Source organism: Oryx dammah, unplaced genomic scaffold (assembly GCF_014754425.2).
Source record: "Oryx dammah isolate SB20612 unplaced genomic scaffold, SCBI_Odam_1.1 HiC_scaffold_18, whole genome shotgun sequence".
NCBI lineage: Eukaryota > Metazoa > Chordata > Mammalia > Artiodactyla > Bovidae > Oryx > Oryx dammah.
The window spans coordinates 98,540,858-98,553,884 of record NW_024070202.1 but is presented as its reverse complement, the minus strand read 5'-3'; the positions used below and the strand labels follow the sequence as shown (position 1 = coordinate 98,553,884).

The following is a 13,027-nucleotide window of genomic DNA, read 5'->3' as shown; positions in this document are numbered from 1 at the left end:
TGGAAGAGCCTGGGCTCAGGACGCAGGTGAAGGTACCTTGCAGAGCTGAGACTTTCCAGAGGGAGAACGATGCCTCTCCCCTCAACCCAGATGGGCATCGAGGGGCAGAAAACTGAAAATGGGAGGCAAGGCAGCTAGGCAGTGTTTGGCTAGGTGATTACTGGTACCTGGAAGTGGAGTATTCATGAAACGAATGAAGCTCAAGCTTTAGGGCCCCTCACTTGAACAAACTACTTCTAAGGCTTTGGGAGAGACCAATTAACGAATTCACATGGATGAGAATGTGTATGTGTGTTTAATCAGCAAAAGAAAGACACTTGGATATTGTTTTTTTGAATAGTCCACCCCAATCCACTAAGTGCTAGAAGCTTCAGGCCCATCAAAAACTGGATCCATGCCCATGCAACATTTTATTTACTGCTCTGGTTTTGGTGGTGGTGGTGGAGGGGGATGGAGAAAAGAGAAGCTGTCAACGGTTCTCTACCTCAGCCCTTACTGTGTCTTATCAACCAAGAAGCTCCTTATAGCAAAGAAGTTATTTTTCAATTCAAACGAAGAAGGTGTGATGCACAAATATTGTAGGCAGATGCACCTCTTCATCATCTTTTGATGAGGAACTATTCTGAGGGGGAAAAAGGTGTAGCAATAACATCACAAACACTCAGGCACCTATCACGAAGCTTTACAGTATTTTAATCAGCTCTATTTGTTTACTTTAAGAAATAAGACAATTTCTGTTTCTTCCCTCTCAAAATACATACACTGGAGCAGAGAAATAGTGCTACAGCCACTACAAATACATCAGCCCCTTATTATGGTGCACAGAGGGCAAACGCAGGATAAGATACTGAGCTGGGGCATCTACTTCAGGTCAACAAAACCCCTTCCCTCTCTCCTCCTTGCTATCAACTGACCTTTGCCATTTAATTAATGGCTGAATATTTACAAAGGAGCTGTTGAGGTTTCCAGCTTGCAATCTCTATGATTCAGTCTCTGTGGGAGCTGGTATGCCAAGTGTTTACCAACAAATACAACACTGCTGTCAGTTTCATTTAAAGTTTCAGGCAGGGGCTGCAGATCTGTGTGGGGCTGCAGGGGTCATGGGAACACTGCTGAACTGCAGAGAACATATGTGCTTCTCTGATGGATGCAACTCATGCACATTGACACATGGATGGAAAGTGAAAGTGAAGTCGCTCAGTCGTGTCCGACTCTGCGACTCCGTGGACTGTAGCCCACTAGGCTCCTCAGTCCATGGGATTCTCCAGGCAAGAATGCTGGGGTGGATTGCCATTTCCTTCTCCAGGGGATCTTTCCAACCCAGGGATCGAACCCAGGTCTCCTGCATTGCAGGCAGACGCTTTAACCTCTGAGCCACCAGGGAAGCCCTAGCATCTGTATAATTTAGTCTCACTGAGCTAAGGGTACCATTCTAGAACTTTTCTGGAGAACAAAGAAAAGCTGAGGGCTGCTGGAAACAGAAGACTGGAGAGAATGCAAGACTCAGACCAGAAAGAACTTGGGGATTCTGTTTTGAAGAGTATATAATTTTTTTTTTGTAACATGATCATTTCAGCTTAAAAGTTCATAGGAAAAATGAAAGGAGTAGCTACTACTTAGCTCCAGCCCATTTCTCTGTGAGACTGAGGAACTGAGGTCCTCAATTTTCCAATTTTCAAAAGAACTGGAAATGTAATTTCATGTGATATTCAATACAAATACTAGCAACTAACTAGAATACATTTTAAAAAACATGAGCTAAATAAGACCTGTCTGAGAGTAGCTTGAGTCTGCTAGTGTATGACCTGTGACTTAAAGGGGAAGTTCCTCCAGGTCACAGGTGAATGGGAACCCCCCCCCAACTCCTGGAGCTGGTCAGAGCCCAGGCCTCCAGGCTCTAATCCAGGCCCTTTCTCTGTGGTTGTCCGGTGCACTTTTTCAAATGTGCTAATCCCCACATATGCCAGGCTTCCTTGTCCCCGACCCTCCCTTCACCAGACCTTTGCCAGTGCCTTGCAGAGTCCCAGCTCTGTAATCAAACTCCTACTCAACTTTGGACTCTTCTGGAATGTTTCCTCCAGCTCTCAACATTGACCAAGCTGAAAATGAACTGAGCACAAAACTATTCCCAGGTGTCTGCTTTTCCCTTTAGCAGGGGTATTTGTGCCTCATATCCTGGAGTGGAGGCAGCTGATGGTCAGGGTCCTGCTCCCTCCCTCTTGATGGTATCGCCTGACCAAATGCCTCTACCCCCACCATCTTCTGGGCAGGAGCAGGGAGCTTTGATTCTGAGAGTCGTGCAATATTCAGCCGTAGTTATCTTACTCTCATGTATTAGCTACAAACTTCCTGAAAATTGAGTACCCTGTTTAAAACCCTCAAATTACTTCCTGTTGATCTTAGGACAAAACTCAAAATCCTTAATATGACCAGTAGGGCTTTGGTTTTATTTCCTTAACATACCATGTTCTTTCTGGCCTCAGGAACTCTGCATAGTCTGTAGTTTACACAGAAGCCTTAACCATCATCACCTCCCCTCCACTGCCACTTCAATCCCACTCTGCTTTTTGGACCCACCAGTCATCAGCTGTGTCCAACCAAAATGTAATTCGAGCCACATATAATCGGCTTTTTAAAATTGGTAATTTTAAACTTTCTAAAAGTCATATTAAGCAGAAAAAAGTAGGTGAAATTGTAATAATTCATTTTATTTAACCCTTTAGTTTCAAAGGATTATCATTCTAACTTATGATCTATATAAAATAATTAGAGGTGTTTTTTCCTAGTAAGTCTTTGAAACCTGATCTCCATTTTATACTTAAAGCACAACTCACTTTGAACTAGCCAAGTTTCAAGGGCTCCATAGCCAATGGTTACTATATTGAATGGTGTGACCATAGAGCTTAGTTTAAATGTTATTTCCTCTAGGCTGGTGCTTTCTCAAACTTTAATGAGCATTACAATCACCAAGAGAACTGTTTCAGATTCCTGGGCCCCATTTCCACAGCCTGAATGAGTAGGTCTGGGGTGGGTATAACAAGATTCCAGGTGATGCTGATGCTGCTGGTTTGAGGATGATGCCTTCAGACTTCTGGGTATGCCCTTCTTTCTCACCTATTGAAAGTGGTGAAGTGCCTTCCCACAGGCCCCTGCTTTATGACACTGGGTGCAGTTGCAATGGGGCACTGTGACCGATCGCTTGTTCCCGGTCTGTGTACCCTGTAACCTGCATTACAGCTGATGACTCACTGCCTATCTCTGGAACCCAACATGACTCTTGACACACACTAGGTACTTAGTAGGTGTATTGACTGAGTCAAAGACAAGCAAAAATGATTAGACTGTGTTAATAAGGCTAAGCGTGGTGCAATGAGTATTCAGAGTCATGTCCAATTCTTTGCGACCCCATGGACTGTTGGCTGCCAGGCTCCTCTGCCCATGTAATTTTCCCGGTAAGAATATTGGAAGGGGTTGCCATTTCCTAGTCCAAGGGATCTTCCCAGCCCAGGGATTGAACCCACATCTCTGACATCTCCTGCATTGGCAGGCAGATTCTTTATCACTATGCCAGCTGGGAAGTCCAGTAGTATTTGTGGTAACTGCCAAAGCATAGTACAGTCAGCTGGGTACATCTCTGGCAATCCAGTGGTTAAGACTCCACCCTTCTACTGCAGGCAGTGTGGGTTCCATCTCTGGTTGGAACTAAGATCTCACATGTCACACGGTATGGCCAAAAAAACAAATCAACAGTCAGTTGGCAGGTTAAGTAAGTAAAGTCGCTCAGTCGTGTCCAACTCTTTGCAACCCCATGGACTGTAGCCTACCAGGTTCCTCTGTCCATGGGATTTTCCAGGCAAGATTTAACTCAAGAATTCCAATATATTTGATGGCAAGGGCAGAGCCAAGAACAATCATCCATCATATTTTTGTATCTGTTACAGTTTAGTATGTTCTTAAATGGCCTTAACAATATGTACAGAGAAAACAGATTGATTTGTTAAAAAACACAGAAGCATTAGATGAAACTGGAGCTGTCATCCAGGCCCTGTGCCTCTGACACCCATGCTCTTTCTACCTCATCATGGAAGACTTGCGAGTCTGGGTGTGAGCATCTAGGCTCACTTGGCTTCACTTCACAGGAGCATCTCCAGTCACAGCTTGTCTTTCCAACCCAGGCAGACATTTCATGAGATGCTCACAAACAAGGTGAGTATAAAGGAGGGCTCGGCGTGTGACTGCTCGTGAGAACCTCAAGGCACAATGTCGAATCAGGCAACAGACACCCCCAACTTAGAAAGAGGGGCCATGCTAAGAATTAAAAACTATTCTTTTTAAAGGTCCTCATTTATCCTCTCAGCAAGGGTTATTGGCACTTGAATTAAGCGCTGATTTTAGTCAATGATTTACTTCATACCCCCAAGGGGGCACACAGGTCACTGAGTGACCACACTTCAGGGTGCCATCCTTTTTAAAATATGATGTGGCTCAAAGAAAAAAAAATACTAAGCAAATGTATCTTTTACATGACTCTGCAACTCCTCTTCCTGCCCCTTCCTCTTGGCTGTTACTCCCTTCCTTCTGGCTGTTACTCCCTTCCTTCTGGCCATTATTTTTAGTCGTCTGACACCTACCTTGTACCTTGCCCACTCTACTGAAACAGTGTCTCAGAAGACTGCTGATTCGTCACTTCTTAGTGAGTGGAGACCATCTTCACTCAGGACTCTCACTGCTTTGACCCCTCTGAAGCTAAGCACTTCCATCAAGGGAAGAAAAATTCTTCTAAGACTTCAGGGCTGCATTTCTCCCACCTCTTCTATCGTTACCTCCTGGTGCTGCCCACCTGTTGGCAACAGTAGGGATGGTGAAGCATAGCATACCTTCCCTACCCAGGGATTGAACCTGGGTCTCCTGCACTGCAGGCAGATTCTTTACCATCTGAGCCACCAGGGAAGCCTGTATGACGCCACGGCCGCTACCCTTCTTGGAGTGCTCATCGTGTGCTTGGGATGATTTGAATTCTCAACCACAATTCTATGGACAGGTTACTACAATTACTCCTATTTTATAGATGCAGACACTCAGGAGAGGCTAACTTGCTCAAGAGGACAAAGACTGTAAGTGGCAGAGCAGGAGTTCAATATCAGGCCAGCCTGGACCCCAATGCCTATACATATGCCCTGACCCACTCTGCTTTACTACCATATGGGCCCCCAAGGCTCTGTCTTCCAACCCTGGAAACCCAACTTTTCTCATGACTTTAATTACATTAAAAATGGATGATGTACCTCCATTGACAGCCCCAGATATTCATCAGTCTGCCCTGTCTGGTCAAACAACTCATTCTTCAAACATGTGCTGCAAATCTCATTTGAACATGGCATAAAGCTACGCCTGGGAGGAACAGAGAATCGAACATGAATGATGCCTCCAAGGGACTAATGGGGGAAAAGTGACGTGTGTGTATCACAACAGCAGAGAGTAATCCACAGCACGAGAAAGCACTTGATGTATAAGGAAGACGGAAAAGGAGTTGTTTTTGTTTTTGTTTTGTTTTGAATAATGCCTCGTGGACATGGCACTATTTAAGCTGGATTTGAAAAGATGTTTAAGATTTATGTTAAGATGTTAAGGAATTCTTGTCTAAGGGAACCGTGAGTAGAGGTAAGGGAATGGGTATTTATGGAGAACCATGCAAACTGGTTTGCCTAGAACAGTCTTGCTTTAGACCTGTTTCCCCAACATAATGATTATAGGGCCCTTTTCACACTTGAAGGTCCCATCTGGAAAATTATATGATCACCCTATACTAAGTATAGGGTATAATAAGGAAGTAGGAGGACACTAGTCTAGAAAGATAAGGCTGAATAGTGGCCAAGGAAAGACATTGTGCCAAAGAATATAGGTTATTCTGCAAGTACTGGGACATCATTAAAGCTTTAATAATGTGTATTTTAGGAGGATCAGGCAGCATTTACAAGTAAGGGAAATGTATGTGAATACTTATGAATCTTTTGCAACTATTCTGAAGGTAACATTTAAGGAAGACCTGGGGCAGCATAATTGCTGTTGAAATGGGATGAAGGCGATGATGTGAGAGACACTCCAGCTTAGCTGGAGGCAAAAAAAAAGGGGGGGGGGCAACTTTTTCTGTAAAAGGTCCAAGAGTAAATTTTTTAGGTTTTGTGGGCGATATCACAAAATCACTCAATTCTGCCACTGTAGTTGAAAACAGTCATAAACAATGCATATACGAACAAATAAGGCTATGTTCCAATAAACATACTGGAACTTTCTGTCTTTTACATATGGATAAGGAAATGAGAATTTCATATAATTTCCATGCACGTGAAATATTGTTATTCTTTGACCTATTTCAACCATTAAAAAAATGCAAAAGCCATTCATAGCTTGTGGGCTGGAAAGATAGTAGGCCAGAAGGTCTTAGCTTCCTAAACCCTGGTGTAGCTGAGATTACTCAGATCTACTAATCACATCAGCATTTTGAACATTTAAGCATCCTGTCATAGGATAATCCCAACATTATTAAAATCACCTTATTTTATTCTTGGCCAGCACTGCAAGTACTTTGAATAATGGAATCCCATTCATAACTGTTTTTAATCCTTCACATAAGACAATACTGAGCACATTTAAATCAGTCTGAGTAGTTTATTTTGCTTCATCAAATTACTTAATAACGGGTTCAAGATAGAAAAATAAGGAAAAAAAAATTATTCATCTTGTTAACCAACTTCAAAAATATAATGTCATTTTGACATGCTTTACTTTTATTAGACATCTTTATAAACTGTCACAGTGCTTCACACTTCAAGTGAATACATACCTGGCAACTCATGAACAGGTGGGGAAAATTATAGGATAAAGTCCAGTCTCAGCTTGTTTTCTGTTTCCAAAAACTGAGTAAGAAATGTGATTAATGATAGAATGTTGAAGCAATATAAAATAAGGGATGCAGAGCCAGAGTTGCATTGATCCAAAGCTTTCTCTTCAATAATAAATATTCAAATGCTACCCTAGACTATTTGGGTGTTTCCATGTTTGCACCACTTGGAGGTCTAAATCCTCACTATGCAGCTCTGAATGACTCTCAACCCCCACTGCATTAGGGATCTGGCTCTACAGAAGATAGACTGGCTAGACTTGAGGACAGAAAAAAGAGAGGTTAATCAAGTTTCTGATAAATTAAAAAGGAACAGTTCTTAAGGGAAACGAAATCTGGAGCTCAGTTCCTGATTCTCCAAGCCCAGCTCAATATGAAAAGTTCAAACATGCCAATATCCAAAAGTACCTCCTGTTCCTCATCTATTACTTTTCCAAAAGCTTGAATGGTAATTTTTCCATTTGCATTTGCATTATAAGAACAACTATTTTACCAGGAGCAAACTCTATTACTTATAGGTGTTTTCCAGACACTATTACTCTGTCATTCTCCAACTTTATACCTTCTAACAGCCCTGACTGACCCCATGTTACAGAGGTAACAAACCATAGCAGGTAGACCCTTATTCACAGGGAAGTGTCCAGCAATGAGATGTGTGTGCGTGGGGCATGTGGCTTGTTCCATCTGGCATGGCATCACTCATGTGAGGAATACCCATTCAAGACGTCTCCTTCCTATCTCTGGTTACTTATTCCCCTACAGTAGTAGCATTTGTGTCAAAACAAACCATTTCCACCAAATCCCAAAAGTGTGAAGTCAAGAAACCTAGACTTTAGTCCCAGCTCTGCTACTTAATGACAGTGTCATCTTGACTATTTAAGTTATCTGCTGCACCTCAGGTTCCCGGTCCATAAAGATGAGGATAATGAAATTACTGTTTCTCAAGGGGCTACGAGGAATACTAAATGAGATGATGGTGAAGCGCCCTACCAAAGAATACAAGGTATTCTGGGTTGAATGGCACAGACTTTGACTAACACATGAAGACTGATACAGACCTCAGGCCCTTGAAAGTGATCCTACCTTGCTGATGGTATGAGCAGAAACAAAAGCTGGGGATAAAATAAAATGAGGGTGGGGGTAAGGAGAAAAGGTTAAATTAGATAGGGGAAGGAGGAATGCAATCCAATGCTGTATGTGTTTCAGGGCAGGGGTATTGATGGTAAGATACAGTCCTAGAAGCATAGCAAATACTAAGTGATATTCTATAAGTCACATGCTTTGGTAAAGTGGCTAACATTAATTTTACATTGTATAAACTATGTTTTTTTCATATTTGTGGCCACGTTTCAGTTAAAGAGTCTTGTTATTCAGTGATACTTTTAGTCCTATTTCCCCACACAAATATCCCTTCACACCAGATTTCATTCCAAGGATGTTCAGGTAACCCATCATTAGTTCAGACGCTGGTGTGTCCTCTGTGCTCTAGGCACAAGACAAAGATGAAGGTGTGGCTGAATTTAGATGTCATTACTTAATATAAATTTAAAATGAAATGTGCCACTTAATTTCAAACAACCATAGAAAGCAAAAGAGGAAGAGAGACTAAAAGATCTACCCAGACACCAACAGCAGCTGTCTCTGAGTAGTGGGGAGTAAAGGATGACATTTTCTGTTTTACTTCTATACAATGTTCATTCTGGACAACGACCAAATTTTCTACAATGACCCACTTGGTTTGGTTTAAATATGGACACAAAAGAACCAGGTACGACCCTTGTAGCTGGGAGCTTTTGTTTGCTAACAGACTGGTTAGGAATTTACTGTAATGAGATTTTGCTGATGTACTTGTGGTGGAAAATGTTTAAGAATCTTTAGTTTAAAACAGACTTTGAACACAGGCATGGACCTCAGAAATAATCTAATGCAACACCCACTTTTTAAAGAGGCAGAAGTTAAGAGTCAGATAATTGAAAGATTACACCTGGTAGCTCAGTTGGTAAAGAATCTGCCTGCATGCAGGAGAATCTGGTTTGATTCCTGGGTCAGGAAGATTCCCTGGAGAAGGGATAGGCTACCCACTCCAGTATTCTTGGGCTTCCCTTGTGGCTCAGCCAGTAAAGAATCCTCCTGCAATGTGGGAGACCTGGGTTCAATCCTTGGGTTGGGAAGATTCCCTGGAGAAGGGAAAGGCTACCCAATCCAGTATTCTGGTGTGGAGAATTCCACGGACTGTATAGCCCATGGGGTTGCAAAGAGTCAGACATGACTGAGTCACTTTCACTTCACTAAGATCACACAACTTCAAGACTAAACCCAGGTGTCTTGACTGCCAACTCGGAGCTCCTTCCACAAGACCATTTGATTGAATCATGCTTCTCTAAACCCCACCACAATTGAGTAGCATCTGTGGTATGTGAGGTGCATAGGAATACAAGGATGGAACAAACCTAGTCCCCTGGCCTCAGGGGAGGCAGTTTTAAAAGACAAAATGACATGTGTTCTGCTTTCATTATAGAAAACCCTAGAAACTACTGGTGAAAGATTGCATCTGATTTCCCGCCCCCCCCCCCCAAAGTAGGCAGTTAACATTCTGATACCACTTACAAGCCATTAAGCCTCCATAATTTGGGAGGCGGTAAGGTAATGAGAGTTATAGTAAGTTAGCCAACAACCAATTATTCCTCAAAACTCAACTGTGAATTTCACTTCCATTTGGCATTTCTACTCTCTTTCTCCAGGAACATGGCCCTCATCCCTTGGAAAGAAGAAGAAATACACTTATTTTTTTCATTTGTAGTGGTTCGAAGAACCTGTGATTTAGTTCCAGATTTGAACCCTCCATGAAACCACTGCAGATATTTACCTTTCTCCTTTCATGACGTTCAGGTTTTTTCTATCTACTGAGCCTTCAAGGGCCAAGTCTGCCATCGCCCTCAATATAGCGCCAAGGCCCTGAAAACACACGGAAGCGCCCTTTCAGGGGGAGTCCTACGATGGCCGGGGCTCTGACTGACACCCGGTACCTGAGACATCCAGGGGAATAGAGTATCACTTGTTTATTCTTGCCGTCAAGACACCACTACCAACGCGGGGTCCTCCTTTCCGTTGACAGACTAGACAGGCTTATTCTGAGAAAGGGACAGCTGAGCGGGACCTGGGGGATAAGTGAGGGTCGGAGCTTGAGGGGTGGGCGTGCGAGTGCCAGACTCCCACCACAGACTGAACCTGGGGAGGAAAGAAACTGGCCCTCCAGCGCGCTGAAATAAACCACCACATCACTGACAAATGGAAAACCTTCGCAACAGCACTATTAACAACAGCCACCACTCACCTGCAAAAAGGCCACCAGTAGCAGCCGCTCCTCGGAAAACCCGAACAGCCGGCGTCTCCCAAGGCTCATCACTGCGGCCGGCATCGACTCTCTTTTCTAGCCCTGGAGCCAGAAGGGGCAGGTCCTAGGGCTCTGACTATTGGAGAGTCGAGTTGTCAATCATTCACACCCCCGCCCTACTCCCAGGAACAGGTCAAGGTCTTTTCCGTTTTTCAAATCCCCTGAGTAGAAAGTGAGATTTTGATTGGTTCTTTGAGGAGACGAGCACACTTCCGGACCAGTGAGGAGCTAGGTCTGACGCTAGTGGGCGGGCTTGTTCCGGCGGGGACGTAGAAAAACAAAACCCGGAGCGTCGCCTGGGCAATAGCTAAACCTCAGGAGCTCTTAGGAGGTTGAGGTGCTTGAAAGCGCTTACGCGTCGAAAAGGAACAATCTGCCAACGTAGAGAAGTGTTGACGGAATCTTGAAGTGATGAGGTGATGCCTCCCTTTACTCGTGGGAAACTGCAGCTTGGGGATGAAGGTGGGCACTCCTCGCGAAGAAGGGCTTCCGCTTTCCTGGTGTTTTGAATCCTAAACGGTGATTAAAGTAAAAGCCTTTAAAGTGCCCGACTTATGAGCAGTAACTGGCCCTCACTCTCTCCTAATACTTTTGTAGGTTCCCCGTAGGCACTCAGGGGCTTCCCTTGTGGCTCAGCTGGTAAAGAATCCGCCTGCAATGCGGGAGGCCTGGGTTCCATCCCTGGGCTGGGACAATAACCTGGAGACGGGAAAGGCAACACACTCCAGTATTCTGGCCTGGAGAATTCCATGGACAGTCCATGGGGTCGCAAAGAATCGGACACAACTGAGCTACTATCACTTTCACTTAGGCAGTCCTCTTACACTGTTTTGGTTGGAGGTAGAAAAATGTTTTGTGGAAGGCACTTGAGAGCCTAGAGGACAGATGAAGGGAGCATGGAGTGAAATGAGAATTATAAATTTGGAGGCCACAATTACCGAACAAGAGGAACCTATGAAAATACCCGAAGCTTAGCACAGGGCCCTGTAAACTTCTAAGTAGGCTTGAACCACCACACAAGTCTTTGACGCATAACTGTCAGAGCTTAAAGGTCTGGTGGGCAAGAAAGATAGTAAGGATTGGTGTGTTTGCCTGACCACATGGGAAATTTCCCTTCCTGTATTTCTGAAAGCTGTCCTTCCTAGTGTTTAGTGTCTTCTTTTTGAGTTTTTCCTGTTTCATCCTCATAACAAGTCCAGTAGATACCTAACAGGCAACCAGATCCTCAGAATAATTAAACATACATTTGCAAAGGTAATTTCCACATTTTAAACTCTGTGATCCACTGTATTGAATTAAGACCTAAGCATTTGTAGTTAGTTCTATTATCTCATTTATCCTTAGAGCATAACAGTTTCTCCTAGGATCTCAAAGAACAGATCCTTACTTTTGGGAGAGCACAAATCCAAGGCTTGACAAATCCCAGCAAGGGATTGATACCATCCAGGGATAGCTGAATTCAGCTTGTATTTGTCATTAACTAGAGGTCAGGAATGAGCAACTGGAGGAGGCAACTTCCAGTCTGGACTCCCAAGAATGCAGCTTTCAAATCCTATACTCTTACCCACTTCCTCTTCCTTTTCTCAATACTAGGTAAGGACAGAGTGAGGGGAAACTTTCCTACAGGTTGACATCAAAGCTCTCTACTTAGAGTGCCCACCATCCATACCCTGGAGAATAAAGACAGCCATTCACAAATGTCCATCTTATAGCATTTGACATATAGGGATACACTGGGCTTCCCTGGTGGCTTAGACGGTAAAGCGTCTACCTGTAATGTGAGAGACCCAGGTTTGATCCCTGGGTCGGGAAGATCTCCTAGAGAAGGAAATGGCAACCTACTTCAGTATTCTTCCTGGGAAATCCCATGGACCAAGGAGCCTGGTAGGCCACAGTCCATGAGGTTGCAAAATAGTCGGACACAGCTTAGCAACTAAACAACAAAAATTTTGAAAATTTACTTCTATTAAGACCAGTCATGAGCATTTACTTCTGATATAACAAATAGTATAGATAGTATGCAAATAACTCAGTGTCCCAGTTCACTACTTCAAACATTTGGTGTTGTCCCAAATAAGAAATGAAAATGCAGTAAATTATTACAGCCATGTTGTCTTTCTTTCTGTTATGTGAATATATCAAAAAGTCAATATTAGCTCATATAGTACTTTAAGAATTAGTAGCAGAGTGTCTTATTCGGGACCTGAATAAAATACAGTTTTATGATAGCCTACACACTGGGCCAAAATAATTTCACCACTATGTGAATGGAGCCACTATCTTTTACAGGTAGGGTTGAGCTGGTGCACCAATCATCAAATTCATTCAAGAACCTAGGCTTTTATGCCTTGGCTCTCTCCTTTCTTCCATCAAGCTCCAAAGTAGCTGGTCCTATATCCTCTGTACAGGATTATCTTCTTAGCAATCTTTCCACCATGATCTGATTGTTTGCTGGTCTCCCGCCACACTCTGCCTTCTTCAAGGTTAAAACTGCTTCTTATCTTCTGGGGTAATATACCCAAAATGTTTGGCTTCACCATTGACCCATTCAGTACACAACTCCTCTACTGAAGCCAAAAACTGGAAATGGCCTTTGGGATTAGCCATGAAGAACTTCAGAAAGGCCTTTGAAGCCATCTGTCCCTTCATTTCTCAAGTTAAATCATAGAATGCTCATCTCACAGAGTAGTGCAAAGAATGATGGAGGCCATTTTGAAACAGTTTTGCAATCT

The 13,027-nt window shown here is 43.3% G+C and overlaps 1 protein-coding gene across 1 annotated transcript in view; it reads right to left on the bottom strand.

Annotated features, from left to right (window-relative positions):
- BPGM (bisphosphoglycerate mutase) overlaps nucleotides 1-10,369 on the bottom strand; it is a 31,615-nt gene extending 21,246 nt beyond the window's left edge. The window contains exon 1 of the mRNA XM_040260903.1: nucleotides 10,236-10,369. The gene's annotated coding sequence lies outside the window, so the exon portion shown is untranslated. The remainder of the gene's footprint in view (nucleotides 1-10,235) is intronic.
- Nucleotides 10,370-13,027: the final 2,658 nt, after the last annotated feature.